The sequence below is a fragment of the Herpailurus yagouaroundi genome, unplaced genomic scaffold (assembly GCF_014898765.1).
Source record: "Herpailurus yagouaroundi ecotype Mexico unplaced genomic scaffold, PumYag 140, whole genome shotgun sequence".
NCBI lineage: Eukaryota > Metazoa > Chordata > Mammalia > Carnivora > Felidae > Herpailurus > Herpailurus yagouaroundi.
This window is the reverse complement of record NW_024412395.1, coordinates 45,881,625-45,893,746: the sequence shown is the minus strand read 5'-3', so window position 1 is coordinate 45,893,746 and position 12,122 is coordinate 45,881,625. Positions and strand designations below refer to the sequence as shown.

Sequence of the window (12,122 nt, the reverse complement as noted above, 5' to 3'; positions counted from 1 at the left end):
TCTCTCTCTCTGTCTTGGCCCACTTGGGACATCTCTGGAGACTCATCTTAGGATACAGGTCCACTGGCTCAGTGGAGCCAAACCAGGGCTGCCCTGCCTGGTCATCTTAGGCGTGCAACTAGTGGGCCTCTTCCCCCTCCCAGGCTATTCCTGCAGGGCCTGGGGAGGCTGGGGAAGCAGAGAGAAGTCTGTGGTGGGCATGGAGTGAGGTGCGGGACAGAATGACCCGCTCCCCATCCTGCTATGCCCCAGATCTTGTGATTTCAGACTTTGGAGAACAAAAGGAAGGCGGGTGAGGAAAATAAGGATAAGTGTACTAAAAGAGGAGAAGGAGGCATGCACAACTCTGCCACTTAAAAGTAATTCTGAAAACAGAATAGAGCTCCCTACCCTAACAAGGCCATCAGTGTGGAAAGGGGAGCAGACCCCGTGGGTCTGAGAGGGGACCACAGGGCAGCCGCCAGGCTGAAGCCACTGGCACACATTGTACCCATTAGGATTCCCTTCTCAGGCGTTTGCCCTGTTTACCATTTCGCATTTCATCTTGAGCGTCCACTCAAGTCACTGCCCACTGTGTCTTCATCCCCTTTTGAAGAAAAAAAAAGGAAATGAATTAAAATAAATAAATAAATAAATAAACTCAAAAAAAGAAAGAACCCATAGTCCAATAGCGTGCACTTAACTACAGTCAAAATATCAACTCATTTTACTTCAGTACTTTTTTCTGCATATGTAGAAATTCGTAACAAAAGAAATACATATAAAAAAACAAGATCAGAAGCATAGGCATAGTTTTGTGACTTGTCTTTTTTTTTTTTCTTACCTAATAATACACCGTAAACATTTTTTTCCATGTCAATACGTATTGTTTTAGGACATTAATGGCAGCAAAATATTCCTCTATACATGTGTGTCATATTTATTTGAACTGTGTTTACTCATTTTTAAGATAGTTTTTTGTTTCAACAATATTTCTTGTATTCAAAACATTGTATACATTTTTGGTTATCCCTTCTGGTTAAATTCTTAAAATGGATTTACTAGGTCAAATAGTACAAACATGCTTAGGGCTTTTGATACGTAAATTTCCTCCCAGAAATGTAACAATTTGCCTATCCAGACAGTGATTAAAGTTTCTGATTCACTGCACCCTTATCTCACAAAGCACTGCAACTGTAATGGGTAAAAATCATACCCTATAGCTTTTTACTTGCTATGTTCAATGACATTAGAATATTTTATTCTCTATATATATTCTATATATATATATATATATAAATATCTCCTTTATTGGCCTTTGTATTTTTTGTGGAAATTGAACTGGTATATTTTTCAGAAAGCTTTTCTCAATTCGCTAGGCAAAAATTTCGCATCCTCTTCTGCGTTTCCAGAGCATTTTATCGTTGCTTTGTGGAGTTATTTTCTCCCTGGAATTGTAGCATCGCACGGAAACGTCTTAGTTCCCGTCCTCGGCGGACGGTTGAGATCTTTGCCTCTTTTCTTGGATTTGGGCACCGTGTAACACAGAAAGCAAGTACTTAGGATGTATTTGTTGCACCAATAACTGATCCTCACACTTATCTCAGCAGATACTCGTGTAGAGAAACTGGTCCTGATATTGGGGTGTTATTCTTATTCATGTTCTTAAGGATATTTTTCAAATGAATTATCAGTGTTTGAAGTGGTCGTGTTTTGATGAGGTCAGTTTGCCAAAATCCAGTTTACTGCATCACAATTATCGCTCCACTATCATATATTTCTTCATCTCCCGTTATCCCGGTACACTTCCTTGATTTTACTCCAATTACGGGCTTTTTGTCAAATACAATAGTCCTTGAGCTGTTTAGTTTATTGAGACAGTTCGAACTGTACTCTGTATCAGAATCACCAGGAGGTCTTGTTAAGCCAGATTAATGCTCTCTACCCTCAGAGTTTCTGATAATGCAGGCCTGAGGTGGGGTCCAAGAATTTGCATTTCTAACATGTTCCCAGGTGATGCTGATGCTGCTGGTCTTCAGATTGCGTTTTGAGAACCGCTGGCCTAAATGATAGTCAGCATACTTAGTGTCCTTTTGGAAAGAAACAGCAGCTACGTCTTTGCATAATTTTCTTTGTGAAGTGGGTCCTGGTAAGGGACGTAGAAATGGACTTTGAGAAGAGAATCTTGTCTATAGCTTTGGTAAGCGGACTGCCTTAATGCCTCGCATTTTCTCTTGCTGGGAAATTCTCCCGTCGAGAGGACCACCACAGTTAGCATTTTAGAACTTGTTCTGCTTTAAAGAACCAAGTGAGTTCAGAAGAGAGAAGAGAGAACAATGGGAAAGGACACCTGTGATGGACACGGGAGGGGGGTGCAGGTGTGATCAAATGAGTTCCATCAAATCACCAACTCTCCCAACCCCCAGGTATAGAAGTTGGCATATTGGCTGTACCGAAGGCTGTCTCCGAAGGGAAATGTCATGAAAGTATAAACTGCTGCTTAGGCAGCACAAGTCCCGCGGGGGCGTCAACTTAAACAAAATTAAAAAAAAAAAAAATGTGCCAGCTTCAAGTTGGCAATTTTGAGTTCACTTCACTATAGTCAATGACGCACCTTCACACAGTAAGCGCAATAGAGACAAAGAGGTGCCTTGCAGCTGCCAGAGAGAGAAAAGAGTCCTCTGAGATGAAATGTTAACATAAGAAGTGGAAATGGTTTGTCATAGTCGCAAGCTGGCTCTTTGGGGTTCACTTTCCTATAGTGAGTGAACTGTAGTGTGGTACCCTAGCAAAAGAGTCTCAATAAAATTAGAACGATCATTTAAAAAGGGCAGAGGGAGAGAGAGGCGTAGAGAGAGAAGGAGAGAGGGTTCTTTCTTTTGTGTGTGTGTGATAAGAAGCTTAACAAAAGTGGAAAAACGCTTTATATGGATGTGAGTTTTCATGGCAGGCTCAAGCCGGTACTCGGTTGCCTTTATTATAGACTAAGCTACTTTAGCAAGCAAAGGATAATGGAGAGACAGAGAATGCTGGAAACAACAGTCAGGTGGGGAGGGGGGAGAGACCTTTTGACAGGGAATGTTCTGTAACTAAAGCAACAATATACATTTTCTGTGTGGTTTTCACACACTATACTCCTTATGAGAAAGAAAAAGAATATGTTTCTCCCTGAGCGGAATTTTTGAAGTTCTTTTGAAATGTGAGTTAGTAAAAATATTAATTTTTACTTGCAAACTAATGTTGCATTTTATTTTATTTATTTTTTAAATTTATGTTTGAGAGAGAGAGACAGAGTGAGAGTAGGGGAAGGGCAGAGAGAGAGAGAGGGAGACACAGAATCTGAAGCAGGCTCCAGGCTCCGAGCTGTCAGCACAGAGCCCGATAAGGGGCTTGACCTCACGACCTAGGAGATCATGACCTGAGCCGAAGTCCTACGCTTAACCGACTGAGCCACTCAGGTGCCCCAATAATGTATTTTATATTTACGGCCAGGAAAAGCCTGCGTACATAAGAGAAAAGCACAGCTGGAGTGTGTTGACATATGAATCATTTTAAAGTTTGTTTTCAACACATGGTAGTGGGAAAATAAGGGGAACTTGTTTATTGGCAAACAAAATAATCAGCTAGACTCCTTGTTCTTTTACTTCCTGAAATGTACATAGGGGTCAAGCAAGTCCAGAATTGGTGGGAGAAATTGAGGAAGTGCAGTAAATAACTTGCCGCCTTATTTCCATTGTCAGCTTGAATTTTACTTAAACTTGTAGGTTTGTTTTGTTTTTTTTCTGCTTACATGGGACTCTATGGGGTCATTGAAAATGAGGTTTGGAAGAGACATTAAATATGACCTATTGACGGATGCCTGAATTTATTGGACAATATCTCCAACACACTGCACTCCAGCCACTTCTTGAATGATGGTACTCTCTTCAAGATGGTCACTTCCATCTTTAAATATCTTTGACCATTAGGGGAGCCTGGGTGGCTCAGTCGGTTGAGCACCTGACTCATGATTTTTGCTCAGGTTGTGATCTCACATTTCTTGAGATCGAGCCTCTGGTCATGCTCTGCACTGACAGCATGGAGCCTGCTTGGGATTCTCTCTCTCTCTCTCTCTCTCTCTCTCTCTCTCTCTCTCTCCCTCTCTCTCTCTGCAAATCTCCCCAACTCTCTCTCTCAAAATTAATAAATAAACATTAAAAGAAATAAGTGTCTTTGACTATTAGAGTGCAAAGTCCATCTTCTTGTAATTAGCATACCTTGTCCTTCCATTTAGGTTTGTATTTAGCCAATTATGTTCTTCCTTCCCAGTATAGTCCTACTAATGTTTGTGGACAACTCTCATATCTTCTTCTGTTCTACAGGTTACAAATTCCCAGGTCCTTCACCATTGATTGTGGTGTTTAAGGTTGACACTCAGTGTCTACTCTATAGTATTGGCTCCTGTTAAAATCATTAAGTATAAATCTCCCAAATCCTTTTTATTTTCATACATGTTATCGTAAGTAGTTACATTTATTATATTTTATTTGTGCTGATGGTTCACTAGATTCAAATATAAGGCATAATATTTATTCCTATTCAACCTCTTCTTATAAAAGTCTATGTTTTTTCCTGTCTGTGGAAATATTTTGAATTGAAACTGTATCAGTCAACATACTTTATGTCATTCCAAGTTTTGTGTAACTCACAATTTAGCATGCTATGCATGTTCACGTGTATATGTGTGGACACATGTGTTTCCGTGTGTGCATATGTGTGTGGTTCTTCAGAGTGGGGTAGTGGCTGAGAACTCCTTCTCTGAAATCACACAAATCTGATTCATATTCTGCCTCTATTACTTTTGGCTTGTGACCTTTGGCAAATGACTTAACCTTGAAAAATCTCTACTTTTGCTTATGTGAAATGATTCTTACCTCAATGGATAACTATAAGTTATAAGAATAAGGCATGGTAATGTGTATATAGTGCTTGGCATGTTCCTGCCCCATAGTAAGCAATGGAGGATAAATTTCTTTAGCTCACTAATTCTTAGGTTCCTGATTCATAAGATATAAAGACATAAAATGATGATAGTACTTTTCCCATTGAGCTGTTGGGGGAAATTAAAGGAGTTAATATATATAACAGGCTTAGAACAGTTTCTAGAATATCGAAGTTACTACAGGTTAGTTATTATCCTCATCAGTATTATTAATAATTATTAGTGTTAGTCCTACTTACACATATATAAAATCCCTAAACATAAACCGATTCTAGTCTCTATAACTTTAATTAGTACGGTGTCCATATTTTATTATAGCTATTTAATTCTTTCAATTCAGGAAACATTTGTTTATTCTGATCGTTGTTGTGTATTGTGTAGGGCACAAAGTTACATGAGAAATGCTTGGTTCTCAAGGGAGATTCCAATCTAATTAGTTTCTGATTGAGAAGAACCTCTGGTTTCCAAGAAAGCTGAAAATGATTTTTCTTTTCAAAGAGTAAGATCTTCAAAATAACTGTGAGACTCTAATTTCCTCTTTTATGGAAGATCATCACATATATATATATATATATATATATATATATATATACTAGTATCTTTTTCATTTTCTCCAATAACTGAACGTAACTCTAACAACCATTACTGAGCACTTAGCAGGTGTGAAATGATGTGTGGGGTGTTTTTGAGATATAATTTCTCCCTCAGGAAGACCCTACAAGTCAATGAGCAGGGATATATGATCTTCTTACAGGAGAGTTGGCCTGAAAAATTAGGAATAATAAAATTAGGAACAATAATATCACCTACCAAAGTGTTTACCATCTGCTTGTCATGTGTGCTATTATTCTACTTCAGAATAATAGTGTACTTTTTACAGTAGAAATGGCTTGAGAAAGCAGTTGAGGTGGAGGAAGGCTATTGAGCCAGGTTGTGGATGAAAACAAATTGTTTTTTATGTTTGGCTGGAGTATGGGTTATGGGTACGGGTAGGGAAACATTGAGGTTGGAGATCTAGCTGAAGCATTTTCTAGAGTGTTACAAAAACACAAAGAATTTTTTTTTTAATTATACACTATGTAAAGCTGCTACATTTAGTTATTTATTTATTTATTTATTTATTTAAATTTTTTTTTAACGTTTATTTATTTTTGAGACAGAGAGAGACAGAGCATGAATGGGGGAGGGTCAGAGAGAGAGGGAGACACAGAATCTGAAACAGGCTCCAGGCTCTGAGCTGTCAGCACAGAGCCCGACGCGGGGCTCGAACTCACGGACTGTGAGATCATGACCTGAGCCGAAGTCGGACGCCCAACCGACTGAGCCACCCAGGCACCCCAAAGCTGCTGCATTTTAATATACATTTACTTTAAGTCTTTTCATTTTTTTTTACATATAGAAATTATTTAAACCCACCATGATAATTTTTTTTATGCATATATGTTACCTGTCAGAATGTCCTCAAAAATTAAAATGATAAACTTGACATATTATCTGCTGTCTTACGTAATAATATGTAGCTAACCAATTCCAGTTTTTCTTTAAGATATAACAACACTGTATAGAAACAACTTCAGAGTAACTATTGGTTTTGAAACAATGGGTACATGTATTGTTTTATATTTTCTTATTTTTCATTATTGAAGCCTTTTATCTTTTTTAAGAAAAATTTCATGCTGCAATTTGGTAAATTTACTAAGTTTTTTATTTTGGGTTCTGAAAATGAGCTTTGGAATATCATTATGAGGAAAAGAATCTAGAAAGGTTATATAAGACATCAGAATACTGGTAACAGCAAACATGATCACAAAGCATTTTTGTATTTGCTTTATTTTCCAATAACCAGCATATTTTCTGGCACTTAGTAGGCACTCCATAAATAAAAAAATAAACAAATATAGGTATATCTCATTTTATTGTGCTTTGCTGATATTGCATCTTTTACAAACTGAAGGTTTGCAGCAACCCTGCATCGAGCAAGTCTATCATTTTTCCAGTAGCGTTTGTTTGCTTCCTGTGTCTGTGTTGCATTTTGGTAATTCTTGCAGTATTTCAGCCTTTTTCATTGTTATTCTTTTTGCTATGATGATGTGTGAACACTGATCTTTGATGTTACCATCGTTCTTGTTTTGGGGCGCCATAAACCATGCCCTTATAAGTCAGATGATGAACTTAATTGATAAGTGTTTTTTGTGTTCTGACTCTCCACTGACCAGCTACTCCCCCATCTTTTCCTCTCTTGGAGCCTCCCTAGTCCCTGAGAGACGACAATATTGAAATAAGGCCAGTTAATGACCCTACAATGGCCTCTTAGTGTTTAAGTGAAAGAAAGATTCACACATCTCTTAGATTAAAAACTAGAAATGAGTAATCTTACTGAGGAAGGCATGTCAATAGCTGAGACAGGCCAAAAGCAAGGACTCTTGCATAACTTAGCCAAGTTAGAGATGTCAAGGAAAATTTTGAAGAAAATTAAAAGTGCTACTCCAGTGAACCATGGATGATAAAGAAAGTAAAATAGGCTTGTTGCTGACATGGAGAAAGTTTTAGTGGTCTGGATACAAGACCAAGCCAACCACAACATTTCCTAAAGCCAAAACCTAATCCAGAGCAAGGCCCTAAGTCTCTTTAATTCTATGAAGTCTGAGAGAGGTGAGGAAGCTGCAGTAGAAGAGTTTGAAGTAGCACAGGTTGGTTCACAAAGCTTAAGAAGAGAGACACCATCTTGATAACAGAAAGGTGCAAGGTGAAGGAACAAGAAGCTGTGGCAAGTTATCCGGAAGATCCAGCTGAGATATTATGAAGGTGGCTATGCTAAACAACATAGTTTCAATATACATGAAACAGCTGTCTATTGGAAGAAGATGCCATCTAGAACTTTCATAGCTAGAGAGGAGAAGTCTTTGCCTGCCATCACAGCTTCAAAAGTCAGACTGACTCTCATTAGGGGCTAATGCAGCTGGTCACTTGGAATTGAAACCAATGCACATTTACCATTCTGAAAATCCTAGGGTCCTGAAGAATTACTCTAAATCCACTCTGTCCATGCCCTTTAAATGGAACAACAAAACCTGCATGGCAGCACATCTGTTTACAATATGGTTTACTGAATATTTTTTAATACTTTTTAATGTTTATTTATTTTTGAGAGAGACAGACAGAGGACAAGTGTGGAAGGGGCAGAGAGAGACGGAAACACAGAATCCAAAGCAGGCTCCAGGCTCCAAGCTGTCAGCACAGAACCCGATATGGGGCTCGAACCCATGAACCGTGAGATCATTACCTGAGCTGAAGTAGGGTGCTCAACTGACACACACCCAGGCACCCCTGGTTTCCTGAATATTTTAAGCTCACTATTGAGACCTACTGCTTAAAAATAAATATTTCTGCTCATTGACAATGTATCTAATCACCCAAGAGAGCTGATGGAGATGTACAACAAAATTAATGTGATTTTCTTGCAAGCTAACACAATGTTCACCGTGCAGCCCAAGGATCAAGGGGTAATTTTGACTTTCAAGTCTTATTATTTAAGAAACATATTCATAAGCTAGCTGCAATATATAGTGATTCCTCTGATGGATCTGAATAAAGTTGAAAACCTGCTGGAAAGGATTTGCCATTTTAGATGCCTTTAAGAATATTTGTGATTCATGGGTAGAGGTCAACACATCAATGTTAGCAGGAGTTTGGAAGAAGTTGATTCCAACCTTCATGGATGACTTTGAAGATTCACTATGTCAGTGGAGGAGGTACCTGCAGATGTGGTGGAAACAGCAAGGAACTAGAATTAATATGGAACCTGAAGATGGCACTGTATGGCTTCAAACTCTTGATAAAACTTGAATGGATGAGGAATTGCTTCTTATGGATGAGCAGAGAAAGTGGTTTCTCGGGGTGGAATCTCCCGGTGAAGATGCTGTGAAGATTGTTGAAATGAAAGCAAAGGTCTATTACATCAACTTAGTTGATAAAACGGCAGTAGGATTTGAGAGCATTGATTTCAATTTTAAAAGAAATTCCATTGTGGGTAAAATGCTATAAAGCAGCCTTACATGCTATAGAGAAATTGCTCATGAAAGGAGGGGTCAATTAATGTGGCAAACTTCATCGTTGTCTTATTTAAGAAACTGCCTACAGTCACCGCAACCTTCAGCAACTACCACCCTGATCAGTGTGTAGCCATCAACATTGAGACAAGGCTCTCCTCCAGCCAAAAGATTATAACTCGCTGAAAGCTCAGATGATGACTAGCATTTTTAAACAATGCAGTAGTTTTTAATTAAGGTATGTACATTTTTTTTTAGACATAATGCCATTCCACACTTAATAGACCACTGTATAGTGTAAACATGACTTTTATATGAGCTGGGAAACCAAAAAATTCATTTGGCTTGCACTGTTGTGATATTTGCTTTATTGCAGTCGTCTGAAACAAACTCTCAAGATCTCCAAGGTATGCCTGTAAGTGAGACTAAAACTGGGAGTCTTATTTCCAAAATACTCAGGAGCACGAATCCGAGAAACACTCGAGTTTCTGTCCTTAGGCTGCTTCTCAACAAGCTATCTTGGAAATGGATGGTGTTAGTGCTAATGGAGATTCATTAACAGTATGTATAGCTCAGGGCAAACAAAAGTTTATTAAGTAATATCAACTTTATTTAGAAATGGAAACCCATTAATTTTTTTCTTGCTGTTAATGATAATAGATCATGAATTGAAAATAGACTGTAGAGATGGAACCTATCTTAGAGACCATCTGGTCCACCTCACTGACTTTACAGATGAAGAAACTGAAGTTCCTAGTGACGGACTCATCTGTAATTCGTTAACGTTCATGATTAGAAGCCGCAGTTCCTGACTTCCGGTTGCTCTTCCCCCCTCCTCCCCCACCATCACGCTGCCTTCCTGCTGTTAAGCTCTGTATGGAAATTATGTAAAGTGTCCATTTCACATATTTAGCAGTTGCTCTCTAAAACGATGTTATGAAACTACCGAATTTTCATTGGACCTGATGCTAATGAACACAGCATGTTGACTGATATTTCTTTTGTTACATTTGTCACATTTAAAATAATTCAATTGCAACTTTGACCATAGCCTCAGAACACCATAAGGTGAAGGACGTGTAGTATATTTCTGCCCTTTCCAGGCAAAACCATATGGAGGAAAACGATCTTTACCCTACTATAGGATAGAAAGGGTTAGCTAAAATATATGATATGCTTCAAGTCCTTAGTCAAGATGCCTTATATCACATAATTTGTTTTTCTTCCGCATACTGTCTTATGTACTTTTCTGGTATGAAACCAATACCCTATTTTTTGAATTTTTTTTTACTTTTGATTCTGGGAAGTCATTCATACTTGCTCTCGTCTCTACTGTAATAGATATTCGTTTACAACTGTTAATCATTCTTCATGGCAGGGCTCCTATTTGAGCTGAGATTTAAAGAATGCGTGAATCAATAAATGATAGAATAGTGAGCACCACTGCCTTTATTAGAGTGAAGGATACCTTTATTTCATGGTATGTTTTCATGGTTTCAGGGAAATGGAGACTCACTGTGAAAACAAACCCAGTTTCCTGCTTGCAAAGGTTAAACATTCATTTCTCGCCAAGCTATTAAACTGGCAATTATGTTTTTTAAAGTGTTTCTGCATCATGTTATGTTCCTGCCTTCGTATGATGTCCAACCTGAATTGACATGACTGGAACAGATGCTAAATGACTGTCCTCAAGTCACTTGTGTCCTATTTTACACTTCACTTCATGAACTGCGCTAGGCCAGGAGAACGTTCACTCTCCAGCTCCAAGTAACACCATATGTCTTCAAATCCATGGGATATAGGCTTGTGGTCAATTTACCTCCCACCTGATCTCACCGTTGCTTTCTTAAAATTTAAGTGGAAGGGAACTTACATAGCCATAAAAGTTTAAGTTACAAGAATATGTATTTTTATATTTAAGTTTTTAATAGAATTAATTTTTTATTAGTGTAGGTCAGGGAATAAGCAGTAATTTTTACCGGTTGGAGTATAATAGTGCAGAATATTTGTCAGTTGGTTTTGTGTAATGGGCTGAGGTTTGAAGTGTTTTTATACAGAAAGATTATGAAATTCAGATAGGGCTAACTTTTTTTAGAAAAGTCTTTTTTTTTTAATGTTTATTTTTGAGACACACAGAGAGAGACAGAGTGCGAGCAGGTGAGGGGCGGAGAGAGAGGAGACAGTATCTGAAGCAGGCTCCAGGCTCCGAGCTGTTGGCACAGTGCCTGATGCGGGGTTCAAACCCATGAACCCTGAGATCATGACCTGAGTTGAAGTTGGCGCTTAACCCACAGAGCCACCCAGGGGCCCCTTTTATAAAAGTCTTAATAAGCCTTTATTAGGTGTTCACTAAAGGTGTTATTTTGAAAAGGAAACATGCTAAACTATTGGGGCTACAGGAGGAATGATATTAAAATTGAAAGTAGTGGATGCAAGCAGCCCTCTGAATGGTGACAGGTAGGGAGGAAGATTCCCATGGCTGTGAACTTCTACAAAGAAGTGGCCAATAAATCCTGCAGTTAGTTCAGTTTGCATTGGTCTTCCGAACGGATTTCTATTTGCCTTTCTAAAGGGCACTTCCCTTGGAAAAGTGAAGCCTCTCTGATGACACAGGTCCGGCAGGAGTGGATCCTACTTACACATGACTCACACTGACACTCAGAAACAAAGCAGCGAATTCAACCTCGGAAGTACCCCCATTTCCAGAACACTCCATTCAACCCACTTTGTGCATAGTGAGGTCTGATGTGAGGATAAATGTTCGAGCTGTACTTTTGTGTAAAAACAGAGACATGCATAGTGCTTTTCCTGAAGGCCACTTTGAAAGAAATACTCTACCTATAATAGCAAGGAATCAGTGGTCACACTCCAGAAAACAGACCAACAAACAAAAAGACAAACCCATAACAGTGATCACGAAATCATCAGAAATTCTTTCACCATTTGGAGAGTATTAAAGAGGGTAAGAACCATTTCCTCCTCATTATGAAGAAAGGATTGGATTCGTAGCATATTCATTTAACCTGCAAATATTTTCTGAGACCTTGAAGCAGCACTGTGCTAGGCACTGGGGATAATGACCAAAGGTGGTGTCATGTTGATCGTGATGACTG

At 38.6% G+C, this 12,122-nt stretch overlaps 1 pseudogene; it reads left to right on the top strand.

Annotated features, from left to right (window-relative positions):
• The first annotated feature begins 7,193 nt into the window (after window positions 1–7,193).
• On the top strand, window positions 7,194–9,214 carry LOC121030331 (tigger transposable element-derived protein 1-like; annotated as a pseudogene).
• Window positions 9,215–12,122: the final 2,908 nt, after the last annotated feature.